General features: G+C 44.7%; 1 long non-coding RNA gene across 13 annotated transcripts in view; it reads right to left on the bottom strand.

The window, feature by feature from the left end:
* LOC120407498 overlaps positions 1-14538 on the bottom strand; it is a 52352-nt gene extending 37814 nt beyond the window's left edge. For 11 of the 13 annotated variants that reach the window (XR_005600048.1, XR_005600044.1, XR_005600049.1 and 8 more), the window contains exons 1-4: positions 14466-14509; positions 6916-7026; positions 3654-3814; positions 640-878 (exon numbers count right to left, since the gene is read on the bottom strand). This is a non-coding gene — a long non-coding RNA (uncharacterized LOC120407498). The other 2 variants (XR_005600056.1, XR_005600045.1) reach the window with 2 other exon arrangements.
* Between the last annotated feature and the right edge of the window lie 1353 nt (positions 14539-15891).

Raw genomic sequence — 15891 nt, 5'->3', positions numbered from 1 at the left:
ACAAAATATAAGGTCTGCTCAAAAGCCCAACTACATCAGCCAGAGCCCTTCTGCCAGGTGCGATGCTTTGGATCAGAACCATAATATTTACCGAGCTTATGACATGCACAGTTTGTAACTTTGTGCTTTAGGCTGATTTGTGAGTGGCTAATTTATTAATCCGTAAGTATTACGCTAATCTAACAGGCAAAGTTCCAAAGCCTTTGGAACAGCTTAGCTTACCAAGGGAAATAGTAAATTTACTATTGACGAAGTGGGTATTCACCCACGAAAACTTATGCTCCGATACGTCTGTTAGTCTTTAAGGTGCCACAGGACTCTCTGTTGCTTTTTAGTACATTTACTATCACCTGGAGTTTTAAAAATCAAGACCGGATGCCTTTCTAAAAGATATGATGTAGCCAAAATACTCCTCACATAGCAGGAGAGAATAATTTCCCTCCATTGCAGGAAGCACTAGGATGAAATTCCAAGATTTATGCAGGACTTCAGACTTGATGATCACAGATGTCCCTCCTGGCCTTAAAAATCTGCGAGTATTTGTAAACCAGACCTTTAAATTAGTTTACATAATACACTCTTTCAATAGGCATGTGAATGCAATTTAATATTAACCCCATCTTTCACAACTTGGCTTACCAAGCAACAGCAATGTATGCTGGAGTGGAAATCACAGGTGCCTTCAAAGTCTCAGACCCGGGGGGGTCCCTTGGGTGGCCAGCATCTGGAAGGTGATATCTGTGTCCAGGGGAAGGCAGATGAAGATTTGTCTACTACTGGACTCCCACAAACATGCCCATCTGCTGGTGCTGGGAGCTCTCCTCTAAAGAGATTGCATCCTCTGAGAGGGGACAACCAGGAGCTGCATGGGGCGGAGTCTGAAAGTAAGGAACACACCTTAAAATAAGAGCCATGCAGCCACCCTAAAAACAAACCCAGTGGAGACACAGGAGAACATACTTCAGGGAACTCCCTTGTACTGGTGGTGAATGCTATACAAACATCTTTTTCATCTCTCAATTTTCAGGGTGCTACACCACCTGTGGTGGCATTAGGGGATTTCAGCCCTCTTCAGCAGCATTATGGTCCAGATCTAGCAGAGTACTTAAGCCTGAGAGCAATTCACTTGGGAATCCTCACGTGCTTAAAGTTATGCACATGCTTAAGTGCGTCAATGGATGTTAATATCACACATCCACACAAAAAATCCCACCCATGGTCTCCTGCATCACTAATTGCTGTTGTCTCAGGCAGAGCCCAGCATAAATAATATCAGAGGTGAACACAAAAGCATTACTCAATTGACATACTGACTTTTTTTTTTAAGAAACCAAAAGAGCACCACTAGAGGCTAGTCTGCAAAATGGAAGAGACTCTGCATTCTCCCCTTTCCCATCCCCCCGCCTTGGAAAGCGATGGTTTCCCTTACAGCCCCAGTTCTGTCAACAAGCCCATCACTGTTGCGTACTGACTGTCAGAGCTCACTTGTGGGAAATTTTCAGGCCATGCTTGTTTGGTTTTCCTCTTCCTGTTTGACTTGTAGCTTTAAATAACGTGGTTACTTCACAACAGCTTGTTTTTTGACTGGGGCACAGGGCATATTTTTCTAGCAGATAAAAAAAAAAGCTTCCCACAATTTGCCTTTTGTTATTTCCCCTTTTGAAGGGAGAGCTGATAAATTCAGGGTAATATGTAATAGATGCTTTCCTGTTTTTACTCATTGCTCCATCAGGCTTGTCAGCCAGAAATTTATGAGCTTTTTCTGTGGCTGTAACGTTTAAACAAGAGAGGGTGAGACTTGCACTTATCCTAAAGAGCGAGTGAATAACAGAGTGCTTATGTTGCACACTGCGCTATAGACATGTGGGACCTCATTCGGAATTACACTAAGGTCTCTATCTATCTGTCTTAGGTACTTATATGACCCTCATGCCCAGCGTGTCTGACCGTCTCCCCCACCCTTTGCAAGGCAGAGAAGTGCTATTATTTCCATTTTTACAGGTGGAGAACTGAGGCACAGAGAGATCGAATTATTTGCTTGAGATCACATTGGGGTTCTGGTGGAGCAAGGAATTGAACACAGGTCTCCAGCTAGCTACTTGACCATCCTTCCTCTTTACCACTCTGCCAACAAGACAAAACATATTGAAGTCAATGGGAAAAATTCCCATTGGCTTTAATGGGATTTGGGTCTGGCCCCACCTAAGTGCTCAATTATGGAAGTGAAGGCCTCACCCAGTCCTAAATCTGCATATACAGCAGAGATGGGCCAAACCTGCAGATTCCATAGTTGGAGCCATATATATCAAAATGCCACAAATTTTGGGAAGAGGGGGGTTGATTCCAGAATTTATAAAAAGGGAGCACTGCAAGAAGAGCTATTTTCAAAATTCAATCCAGCTCTGACTTTGGATCTTGAATGTCCTAAATGTGTGTGAGGGGTGTTTGAATTCAGCAGGTTAGTTTGGCATATGAAAGAGTGTAAATAAAGAACCACTGAATTAGTGAAGCCAACTGAAGTCAGGGGGATATGAGTGGAATTTTCTCCTTTACAAGGAAAAAACCCCGCTTGCCACAAGGTATTAAACTGCTACATCAGCCCGGACCTTTAAGACTCACTTCAAACTATTGCTGCATGTAGGAAGGAGAAGGAAGTGCTGGCCCTGTGGAGCAGCTGCACAGATGGCACCTGCATCCTGTTAGTCTCTCACACATTGAGAAGAGCATGAGTGTAAATACAGCTTGGGCAGGGTGAAGATCTCGCCAGCTGCGTAGACTGAGGGGGAAATACTAAGAGTCCTTTGTGTTTGGAAAAGAACTTGCTTTCTCTGCTGCAGAAACAGCAGTTTATCTGAGAGTTCAGATCTCACACATGACAAAATACTGGACTTTCATCTACTATTTACACAGGGTCAGATTGGGCCAGCTATTGCTAATGGTGAAAGAAACTTTCCCTTACACCTAGTGGAGTATCCAAGCAGTCACAGTCCATGCTCTCATCTGTATGTTGGGATCCATTGCTCTCTCCCAGCACCTCTGTAGTCAGAGACAGAGTGTAATCAGGACCGTGCCTTTCTCTTCTGTGACACCCAGCAGAAGGGGCTGGATACAGAACGGGGCATGAGGTGCAAGATGCATTAGGTACCTTCCCTCTTTGCACCTGGGAGCCAGTTTCTCTTGGGGTGGGGGTGGCTTGTACCACTCCAAATGCCAGGCGATGTGTAATTGTCACAGAGTAGCTCAGTGCCTCTCAAATCTCAGCAGGAGGCACTGGTTTCAAATCAAGAGCTCTCTGTCCTTTATCTGGTTCCTTGACTCAAACTTCCCATTTGCTTCCACTGTCCATAACATTGGCACCATCCTCAACTCAACTCTATTTCTTGCACACCTTATATCCATAAATATGCCTATCCTCAGTGTCTCCTTATCAGTTTATACTGCCATCCTGAACCTCTCTCAGCTAACCTTTTCTTCCAGGCCCTCATCTTTTTCCACTCTGACTACAGCAAGTCACCCCAACAACCAGCCCTAAATGTTCCCACATGCATCTGTTCCAATGCTTGTCTTATCATACATAAAGAGAAATGGTTTTCCATGAATGACTTCTTTAAGATCAAGCAAATGAGCTCAGCTCCATCACGTCTCAGGCTTACCCCCATGTACTCCCTATGCCATGGTTGTAGGAGGCGTTAGAAGTCATCTACATCAGGTTGTCCCTGACACTGAGTTTCAACTCTGCATGGGAAGTTTTCCACAGGTCATTCACTGATGCTTGGAATTACTGTTTGTCTTCCCCTATTGCATTGGAAAGTCACTAGGAAGTGCAAGCACAGGTGTTATAATGCTACGGAAGGCATAGGGGGTCTCTGCTGTAATACAATTACTTCTATTGCACTCCATCACAGATTCACTTTCCATACACATACCCAGGCGCTAGGTCTATCCCAGGAAACATTCTGTCACTGCCTGCCAGCGAGAGAGAGAGAGAGGAAACCCCTCCCCCCCTTTCAAATGCAAAGCAGGCAAGGGCTCTGCTCCTTGTTCAGCAATGAGAGGTTCAAACATAGAAGTTTTGTGGATTGTCTTAAAACATCATTTCTTATCCTACATTATGAAAGCCAGGCTTGGAAACCTGGTGAAGTCATACATCAGGATAGAAATGTATTATGGTGCTATTCCATCCTACTTTACATGTTACAAATGACAGATATCCATGATTGTAGGCCATGATTCTTTACCAACAGAAAGCAATTTTAAGTAAACTTTCCAGTAGTTATTCATAGAATCAGAAAAATAAGGCTGGAAGGGACCTCAGAAAGTCATCTAGTTCATCCCCCTGTGCTGAATCAGGATTCATTTCATGACTGGTTGTTGGACGTTGGGTCTATAATTAAGCTGAGTTAACTGCCTCACCATCACCCTCTGACTTGTACCCTCACGCTTAAAGATGTCCAACCGAGCACACAGAATTCCTTGAGCTGAAGTGTAAAGACAACACTGCAATGAATCCACTGAGCATTAATCAATCACAGGGTAGCATGATGGATTTGCTAAGGGTGAATCTGCTGCTGCTTTTTTCCCCTCCTCTCAGAAGTGCTGCAGGTCTCAAGGAAAGTTCTATGGCATTTGGGGAGGAAGGAGTCACAGGAGCAGGGTGTCTGGGTTAGCCGAGGAGTATGGAGTTGTAAGCAGTTGCTAGAGCATTAACAATAAAGGCCTCTACAAAGTTTGGCTGAGCCATGGTTACAGCTGGCCCCCCAAAAAAAAATCATCCCAATTTTGTGTGTTAAATACTTGTTAAAACTTGTTTTCATTTTGAAGCATTTGAAAGAGAATCATTGGTTTTATATATACACACACACAGTTTCATAATCCCCCCGCCCCAAGAATGTCAGCTGAAAAAATTATCTAAAATGTTTACCATAAACTATAATTGTCTAAGCAGTTAGATAACAAGTAATCATCAATAACCCTTCCGATAATGTTTGATAAAAAAGTTGCCCCCAAAATTGGAAAAGCTCTTCAGGGCTGGGACCAGGACCATCTGGTTATGTCTGTACAGTGTCTTGTGTAATGAAGAGGGTCCTCTTGGTGCTACTGCAATACAAACACCAACATAAGAACGTCTAACCTGGGATAATTTACATACCAAAGAGCCAGGAAAAAAAAGAAGACATAACTAGATGCAAGTTACAGCTGTGGGGGGCTACTTCAGCTTATGTCTATACAATCTTATGCCTTCCTGTTTAGCTGCTTCCCTTACTATTGTGACATGATGGTCCAGGGTGGGTCATCATTATTGGGGATTGAATCCAAGACCTCTGCCTCTAAAAGCAAGAGCCTCTCGTGCCTGAGCTGAGCCCATACTGGTTAATTCCTATATTGAACAAGCTTGTATTAAAAAATAAAAAAGAAGGGGGTATTCAGAAGGGGGTATATAGAAGGGGGTATTCAGCAGAACGCCACATTTTGCAAGCCTGGGTTATACTATACTTCTGGTTGTGATGTTCCCCTGGTGTTAAATGGACTAGTGGTCTGGTAGGTCACTCCAGTCCTTGACTCTGGAAACCAGTCTTACCCTGCTCTGCTGTGAGAACCCCCATTCCTGGGCTGTTCACGCACAGCCTCTGGCATGTAAGCTGCTCCTTGGATTGTACAACTGAATGACACAACCCTAGGAACCTCCATCTTGCAGTGTCCAGTTATGCCCGCTGGACACTGCAAGCTTATAGGATTTCATCAATTTAACAGAGAAATTGATATGTACCAGGCTTGTTATCCCAAGGGGAGTCTTCAGGTAGAACAAACAGGTTAACTACAAAGATAGATTTTAAGTGATTATAAGTCAAAGCATAACATGACAGATTTGGTCAAATAAATAAAAGCAAAACACATTCTAAGCTGAGCTTAACACTTTCAATGCCCTTACAAACTTAGATGCTTCTCACCACAGGCTGGCTGGTTGCCTTTCAGCCAGGCTCTCCCCTTTGATCAGCGCTTTAGTCGCTTGGTAGGGTCTGTAGATGGGAGGTGGAAGAGAGAGGTGGAGCATGGCAAACATCTCCCTTTTATCATGTTCTTTCTTCCCCTCTTAGCTTTGCCCCTTCACTTCAGTCAGGTGATCATTACCTCATTGCAGTCCCAAACTGACCAGAGGAAGGGGGTGACTCACTCAAGAGTCCAACAGATCCTTTTGTCACTGCCTAGGCCAGCGTCCTTTGTTCCTGTGAGGCTGGGCTGGGTTTGTCCTATAGCCCTGATGCTGTGTGAACTGCCTCTCTGCTCTTGGAGAGTTTTTGCCTGGGCTTATTTTAAGCCATGAGACATTTTCAGCCTATTACTGTAACAATTACTATAACAAAGCTCAGTGCATCAGGAACCTTCCAAAGACACCCAACATGACCAACTTTGCATTGGATACCGCACAATTGTATTACAAGGATGAACATGAGGGTTTAGGGTGTTCCCACGAGGTACAGAATGTCACACTGGTCCCTTAGTACATGAGCTACCCCATCCTAGTCTACTTTATACTTGAGACTCAGACACAACAGGCCAAGCTCAAAAGGGAGGTGTAAGGGAATACATTAAACATTGTTAAATGATGAGAGTTCAAATAAGTATGAAGTCTTCTGGGGGTGTAACTTGCTGGAAAACGGTAAGGAAAATGGGGCCAGGAGGTTCCACGTCAACTTAGACTCCCCTCTGAATTTAGCAAGGCTAGTAGCAAGAACTATTCCCCATGCTGTGTGCCTCTCTCCTCTAGAGAAGTAGAAGTCTTAGATGAAGAAGCTCTGACAGACAACTGAGAATTGAATTACTGGTAGATCTTTAAAGCAAGCACTTTCCTAAAGATTTCAAAATAGGGCCCAGCCCTGTACTATTTTACCTTTTAAAAAAAATGCACAGCCCCACCTGTAGGCAAAACAGCAGTCCGCAGGGGAAAGGAAAGGATGTTGAATGGGGCTCTGGATTTGTTTAGCAGAGATTGTGTCTGGTGATAGTCCCATAGGCCATTATTTCCAGCTGGAATACAAAATAACGGCCTGTGAATCAGACATTACAGATGGGAAATGATCTATCAGGTTACCTAGTCCATTGCCCAGACAGTACAGGATTGTTCCATATAGTATATCCTCCAGTGTATATTCTCTAGTTTTAAATGATTCCAGTACCAGAATTCACACCTCTCCCCTTGAGAAATTGTTCTGCAGTCTAACAGAATTGAGCATTAGGAAATTTTAAACAAATATTCAGCCTAAAATATTCCTTTTCTCAGTTTCACCCTATCATTCAGTTTTTCCCTCTTCCAGCAGCTATTGAATCGAGCAATAATATGGAATATACAGGTTACTGGAGCTCTTATGCCAAGAAGGAGATGAATTCAGATCACAAGGGTGGTAGCCGAAAAGTTCTTCCTTCACATTCTCTTTGATGCCTCTGTCCCTACCCTCACATCCCCATTTTTATTTTGGGATAGGGAAACCCAAAGCTGCAGTTCAATGGTGGAGTGAAGCTGGAAAGACCTGAAGGGACTCCCAAGGAAAGATGGCAATTGGCAGATGATCTCAGCAGCTCAGCATCGCGTGAGGTGTATGTTCACACTACCCTGAAAATATGCCAGTATCTCCTGAGGAAGACCAGCTGTCAGCCATGAATGGTAGAACAATGGCCGGAACGGTGGCTGAAAGCTAAGACTTTGGTAAATGAGAGACTCCTGTGTTTGCTAATGCACCTGCAGATCAACAAAGAAAAAAAAAAGGAATATTTATTTATTTAAAGGGGTTGTTAAGACTTGGGTGAAATATCTTCCTGAACGGATCACTCAGATAATGAAACTTTAGAGCCCATTTAAGATGCACAGCAGAACAGGCAGTTGTCTCAGCTCACAGCTGTGGCAGAGTCTGAAAGGAAAAGAATGCTGATTTAAAATCTGTGCAGTGAAAATGTAATGGGAACAACATCTGGTACATCAGAGGGATAAAAACAGGACCAGAGCAACCAAAGGGGTAGAACAGAGAAATGCACCCGGTAAGATCCAAGTGTAGAAGGTCATAATGTATACCATTGCATACCCAGATACACACCTCCTCTGGTCCTATTCAGACTGATGCCACGGAAGGAGAAGGTGAGAAAAAAATCATTTGCTGAGAATAAAGCATAGAACCAGCTGATTTAGCTGCAAGATAGATATTTTAAAAAAAAGTCAACATTGGCAGAAGACATGGAACAAAGCTCTAGAGAGTGACATTTTGATGATGTTCATACAAGATGAATTTTAAGAAAAGCAGAGGAAAGAAAATGTAGAAAATTCAACATCCTGGATTGCCTAAGAATGAAGGCCCCTGGAAGTGGGACCAGGATGAAGAGCCCAGGTTAAGATATTTAAATAAAGAAAAAAAATCCTGTGGCTTTCTTAGCTTTGGTGTTGGGATCCACACAGGAATGCTAACCTCTAAAGAGGAAAAACTACAGCACAACTGAAAAGAATTTGGAATTCTCAAAGGGAGTGGTTGCTACATACCCAGTGTGGCAAATTGCCGGCACTATTATGATGGGTCTCGCACTTTCTCTTCTTAAGGGGGTTCAGGGCACCATTTCTTGCCCCTGAATCGGAATATTAATTGCCCCACTAGTGTCTTTGAGGAGGGGAGTGGAGAGGGAGGGACCTGAGCCCGCCCTCTACTCCAGGTCCCAGCCCAGGGGCCCTGAGGATAGTGGTGAACCACTTGAACTGGCAGTTCCTTCCCCTGGGCTACTTCCCTCTCCTGCCCTTCAGCTTGTGGGGGGGCTTCCTGCCCTCCCTCTGCACAAGCCAGGTGCCCCTTACCTAGGGTCTTGGACTTCTTAGCCCACCGCAGCACTCCTCCAAACTTTCCTCTGCTTCTCTTCAAACTGTTCTCTGCTCCAATTCCTTCAAACTGTTCTCTGCTCCAGCCAAACCTTCCTGCTCCAACAACCCACACTGTCTGACCTGAAGCAGGGGGGGGTTATATCATGTGACTCACTGCTGTTACTCTAATAGCAAACCTTCCACCCCTTGCAGGGAATAAGGCTCCCTGCTAACTCTCTCCTGCTGCCCTCTGGCCATGCTGTATCACACCATATTTAGAGTAGAAATCCTACTCAGACTTCTAAATGCATTGAGAAAACTATGGGTGAAATCCCTCTTGACATCAATGGGAGTTTTGCCATTGACTTCTGTGGGAACAGGATTTTGCCCTGTAGGGTTGGTGGAATTCAACCCAGAACAATTGACAAGTGGAAGGTGAAAAGCAGAGGGCGACTCAGACACAAGATGCTGGTATTGGAGGCTGATATCAGCACATACATGGAGCTCTGGACCAGAATGACTGAAATTTAACAACTAAATTGGGAAGATGGTGCATTCCATGCCATAGAGAGCAATGCAATATTGGAGAGAAGGATCTCCACTCTAGAACTGTGGATATTTAAGATAAACGCATATCAAGTTAAGGGGAAGGGACTCTATTTCCATAGCAATAAGTAATTCAGGCTCCATTCTAAAAAATGAAGCTTACAGAGAACTTTGGTTCCTTTTCATGGGGGACTGACTCCTGATGGAATCTGAGGACTTGCAGGATAGACTTGGGAACTGGGGACTGCGGTGTGTTGAAACTTGTTAAAATGACAAGCTATCACTTTGTTATACTTTAAGAACGAAGGGGCTTCCTGGTCCTACTCACAGGCTTGGGGGCACTGTAGGGAAGTGAGAGAGAGCTGGGTGATCAGCATGCACTTTGCAAAGAGCCAGCCTAGAGCAAGGAGAAATTAAGTTGTAGCTCTCTGCCTTAAGGAGAAGCCTCCTTTGTCTCTTTCTGGTTTTTGGTTCTTGTGCGCTAGGATCCTGGATTCTAAGATATATGTTGCAATCTTCCAGACAGAGTAACACTTTTATGTAACTTTTTTGTATGCTGTGAACATAACAGGGACACCTGGATGCAGCTTGCCCAGAGTTTAGGGCATTTGGAGAGAAGTTAGGTAACAGAAGGGAAGTTGCCCTGGAAGTCTGAAACAAGACCATTCCACTCTCCCCTGTTCTGAGACTTTTCAGACACTGCAGCGTGGCTGTGATGGACTTTTAGGAAACCTACCATCCTTTTCTAGATCCCCTGTCACTACTACTCCGAAACCTACAAGTTTGGACCTTGATTGTCTCCACCCCACCCAAGAACTGTTTGACAGGTGAAAAGAAATGCAGACACTTGAAGAAGAGTCAGCCTGGAGAGCTCTGAATGCTGGATGGGGTCCTGCTGCACCTAAGACTGCCAGGGTTTGTGATCATTAAAGCTAGTCTTTCACAGGGGGAACCTCGGCCGTCCCCCAAAAGAAAAACCATGTAGACGTAGATGAATCATCTAGTGTAAGCACCAAACGTTATATAGAAATTAAACTGCGATTTTCCTGTCCCTTACCTCCCTCCCTCCACTTAGAATGGAGGAAAGAAAGTGCCAGCACATGAGAGCAGGGATTAAGTGTGCCAGTTCATCTCTTGACTAAGATGCTCTGAATTTTGCAGGCAAAGCAGACAGTAACTGAGTAGTAAAAGCAATAACTGCAGCAGTATTTGAAAAAGCAGAAAGGAATGACAGCAACAGATCTCTCCAAGTCTGGTTTCATTAGGATTCCCCCATTCCAGTTATCACTAACTGTGTGCCTAGAGGCTCCAGCTGATACCGGGCTCCCATAATATTAGGTACTGAACACGCTGTAAGAGCTGCATGTCCTGAAGATACAGATTGGAGGCGGGTGGGGGGAAGGGGAAATAATCACAGAAAGGTCATGTGACTTGCTGCAGCAGAACCAGTACAGTGCACTCTTGGTGATGTCATCACCATTCTGGGAATACAACTGGGTATTTCTTCTGAGGTCTCTCTGCCTCCCCATGCAGATCATTGATCCAAGTTTAGTATCCTGCCTATAGCAGGTGTTTCAGAGAAGGGAAAAGCAACAGCAAGAGCTGCATTAAGATTTCATAACCAGTAACAAAGGCTAAACCCACCGGCTTGTAGATTTCATTGTGAACCAGAAAATAGACCCGAATTTACTCAAGTTCATAAACTTCTTGGGTTAATCTAATCCATGTTCCAGTGACTCATGGACAAGTTTGGAGTATCCTCCTCCAAGTCCACCCCAAAGAGGGATGCACCACAGTTAAGGGTGATTCATATTTTCAACCATTTCCTTGTTTTGGTTTCGTTAGAGAATTTTTATGCCAGATGGTCAGATGGGAGGTCTTCAGCGCTCCATGGCATGGACCAAGGCCAAGCACAGAGTTTAAAAATGAGGCCAAATTACATTCGCTGGGTTTGCTTTCAGTTTTGACTTTCTTGTATTGGTTTGGGAGAAGTGAAGAAAACGAAACTGCATCAAGTCACATCATAGAATATCAGGGTTGGAAGGGACCTTAGGAGGTCATCTAGTCCAACCCCCATCAGTGGGTGCAAATCAGTGTAGCTCCACTGAGGTCAAGAGCTACTTCAATTTACACCCACCGAGGGTCTGGCTCAGGGAGTACAAATCCACATGCAGAAAAGTGAACTAAAGAGATCAGGTCCATAGCTTCAGGTGGGCATTACTTGCCTGGAACATCCCTTCTCCTAGTTGATGTTGATCCTTCTGGGAAAGGGCTGAGAGGGTTCTTCTGACTTACAGAGGCAACTACTATCCCCTCATGGACACAAGAATAGTGGGATTGACTAGCAGCTGTAAGGAAGGAACCTTAGAAGTAGCCAAGGCTAGGAAGAAAGGCAAGCTGGTATTCATTAGTATGGTGGTGATGGCACATTTGTTAAAGGCAAAGGCCTGGAAAGAGGAAAATGTGGACTTTTCTAGGTTAGTGTTTGTACAGCAGGTTGCAAAAGGTGCCTGTGGAACTGACCCTATGAGAGTTGGGAGGGAGGGGCCGCTGCCAGTGAGTGGCATTGCACCACCCTATAAGATGGGGCACCAGGAAAACTGCCTCTTCCCCCACCCCAGGCAGCCCTGCTCATGGTACGCACCATGCCTAATGTGCATATGGCTTCGGGCACGACTGGTGCTACCATTGCCTTCTAACAGCCGCAATCCTTAAAGCTCCAGTGGTGGAAGCTCATGTCTTTAAACACTAATGGTCTCAGGTTCAAACTTCACTGCCAACCCCTCTGGATTATTACGGAAGAGCCCAAGGTGGGTTGCTAGAAAACAGGTTAACCTAGTCGACTAAGAGCACTGAGGTATGAGAGACTGAGAACAGAGTTTAGAATGAAAATGACCATGATAACTATAGTATAGCACTGCTCCCAAAGTGCCATAGTGAGATCTTTATATCAGCACTTCAAATTACCCATTAAATAATTCTGCATATAAACATGTGCCTATAAAGCATTCCATTCCTTTGGAGTCAGAGAAAAATCCTTTCGGGGAAGGGTGGATAATCAATAATTGAGGTCTGCTCCCAAAGTGGTCTGTTCTTTCATTCAGACAACTTCTACAGCATGAACAATGATCTCCCGGGATCCCAATGTTTATCTTCTCTCAGCTGGGTCTGAGAAAAACTTGAGCATGCAGTGATGTGTCACATCATATTATGTCAACCAGCCAGTGCAACAATGCCAGGAATGCCCAGTGCAAAGGCTCACCAGTGACTTTGAGGAAAGGATATTCCATTGGCTGCAATTATCTATGACAAGCTGAAATAGGGAGACAATTGAGAAACTGTTCTTTTCTCTTGGGTCAAACATGAGTTTTAACAGTTCTACTGCTTGCGCTTTCTACTCCATCAGTGAGGACTGATTGACAAAGGATAAAGTAAAGGTGCAAGGTTCTCTAGCCCCTTTTTTTTTGTTTAACGTTGCATGCTGGTTTGCAATAGCTACGTGAAATTTACCCAGGGGTGTGCTGGTTCCAGACCACCACAGCATTTCTATTTTCACAAAACAGATTGCTTTTGCTTTCACATCCAAGGCCTGAAATGAAAAGACCAGCAGCTAGCTAGGGCGTTAGGATGCAGTGGTTTATCACTGATTCAGATCAAATATCTTAACACCAATGATGCGATCACTTTAGAATCAATTTTTGATGAACTGCTGTGCTAGTGTAATTTCATTTAACCTACGGTGACCTTCAATCAATAGATATTTACTAAACACCTATCAAACAGAACTGCAACAGTACGCCATATCAGCTTTAGTGAATGCATCTTTGTGACATACGTCTTCCTGTACCACTATTAAATGCCCTGAGATGCACATACACAGCAAGTTTAACACATGAATTTAAATTTAAACTCCACATGATTGTCAGTTAAGCTGACATTTATCTTACATACATAAACATGTCACTGGATTTCTGGTGTAGAGGTGAGAGACTACATGTATTGTGAGGTAGCAAATATACATCTTTTGTTACACACAGTGCATAGTACAGGGGAAAGATTCCTATGGCCAAGAAAATAGATTTAACAGGAGATGTATATACCACATGTACAATGATTATATTGGGTTGATAAACTGCAATCAGATCCAGAGATTCTCCATCAAATTCAAGGGTGGATCAAAACCTTATAGCTAAATTTGCCCCCGCCCCCATTTGACACCACCCCTTCTATGATTTCATTATCAGGAAAAAACATAGCTGCAGCAAAACAGCATTTTCTATAGACCTGAATTAATAGCAGGTGGCTAAACAAGTCTCTGCTCTGTGCAGCAGAGAGATTGTTTCCACTGCAATCATAATGGACATTTTAGCAAGCTTAGTTACTGATGATACGAACAGCAGCTATAATTCTATCATTTAGGTAAGTTATTCAAAGTATGGCTAAAGTTAAAGTTGCAAGAGAAGACCTAATGCAAGGTAATTTTTGTATCACATTATTTCTTGGGTTAAATTGGTTTATATTATGCCAAAAACAGACAAGATGTAACCATGTGGAAATGAGTAGGTAGCTGTGATATGGCATTTCATGCTCCATATTGAGGCAAATCCTCAGCTGGCAGAAGGCATCATAACTCCATTGACACTGGAGGGCCACAGATTGATACCAGCTGTGGATCTGGCTTTTACAAGCAGATGATCTCTATACAAGAGCCCTTGGGTTAACTAGGCCAGATTATGAACAGAGCTCTAGCTATGCTTTCACAGGGTCCACTCACTGCTAGTGGTCCCTCCTGCTGGCCATCCTGAGAATTAGCTCTGCCAAGCTTCTGCTCCCCCTCCGTAGGAGTCTTCCCCTCCCCCCCATCCTGCTGTGCAGTAGCTCTCAGTCCAGGTACTGCAGTCTCCCCTTCCAGGGAATTTACAGTCCTTCCAGATCAGCTAGATGACTGGCATATCTAAGACACTTGCCACTGCCCAGTGTCTGGTAGGGGAACCCAAGCCCACCCTCTACACTGGGTTCCATCCCAGGGACTCTAGAACAAGCAGCCAAGGTCTCTGTACCATCCAATCCTTAAGCATCTTCTTACCTCTTTGGCTTTCCTTCTCTGGCTTTGAAAGCCTATCAACTCCCTTCACTGAGGAAGTGGCTACTGCACCCAACTACCTGGCTTTATACAGGTCCTGCCTGTTTATGAACAGGTGAGCCTGTTGCTTTAATTAGGGCTTTCCTCCCAGCCTTCAGGTTATTTCCTACCAGGTTAATTAGTCCATCTGGCCTCCATTAATCTCTTCCACGCCTGTGTGGGGTGGACACCCAATCATACATGCATATATGAGAAAATAGTGAGCAAGTTATTCTGGTAAGAAATGCATCTCCTTTACTATAGAAATTTAGAAATACTCTCCAAAGACTCAGCTGGAAACCCCCAGAGGCCCATATCTGACAATAGCAGCTCCTCCTGGGACAAAAAGCTGCTGTGGTGTTTGCTATAGGAGTGCGTGGAACATCTGTGTAGGCTGACCTCACAAAGAGGTGGAAAGATTGCATGCTATTTAATTTAGCATCAAGCCAAACTAAAACAGGTTTTGCAAGGCGGCCTTGCTTTCTGCCTGTGCAAATGGGAGGAGATGAATGCTTGCACAGGCAAGAGTCACGGTTCAGAAGGAAAAAAGGAGTTGACAGCAGGACATGACTTTGTTTAGCTGGGATATTTTTCCAAAAAACCCTGTGCTCTGGGGCCCTGCATGTCTCCCAGCTGGGCGGGTTATTATGGGATTTTATTCCTATCTTCAGTAAGTCCACACACCCTCTGTTTCTGCCATTTATTGATCAGAGCGTAAGGAAGGGCTGGGGAAGGGGGTTGGGCTGGGGCTGGGGATGTGGGCTCCGGCTGGGGATGCGGGCTCTGGGGTGGGTCCGGGGATGAGGGGTTTGGGATTCAGACTGTCCCAGAGCTACAGTGGGGAGAGAGGACTCCCCGCCAGCAGCACCTGGGCTGAGGGGAGAGGTGCCTCTCCCCACCGCAGCAGCTCCGGGGCTGGGGCCATGGGAAAGGTGCCTCTCCCTTGACTGTGGCAAGTCCATACCTGGACTGGACTGGACTGGGGAGGAATCTCTCCCCGCCTGCCGCAGCCCTTAGCACCCGCATGGCGCTTAATAGGCTGCTACTCAGCTTTGAGGTAACTTAGATCACTACTCCATGAGAGAGCTTCTGTGCTCCCTTGCTTTGACAGGAACAAGAAAGCATGGAGTAGGGGTGACAGTAAGGCCATTGCCCCCTCCCCCATGCAACAGCCAGCAAAGATGGCCAGAGGAAGGGAGAGAGAGTTTACATGGTGACATACCACATCCTGTGTGCCCATCAACCTTAACCACAACCCCTGCCAAGACTCTCACCGCTGTACCGTCCCCAAAGCAGGGCTCTACCTTTATGATACAAGCTATTAAGGTTGAAATTTTCAAAGATGCCTAGTGCATTTGAATACCTGATTTCCACTGACACTAACTGGGAC

This window comes from Mauremys reevesii, linkage group 6 (genome assembly GCF_016161935.1).
Source record: "Mauremys reevesii isolate NIE-2019 linkage group 6, ASM1616193v1, whole genome shotgun sequence".
NCBI classification, from domain to species: Eukaryota; Metazoa; Chordata; order Testudines; family Geoemydidae; genus Mauremys; species Mauremys reevesii.
Note: the sequence above shows the minus strand (reverse complement) of the source record. Positions and strands in the feature narration are given on the sequence as shown.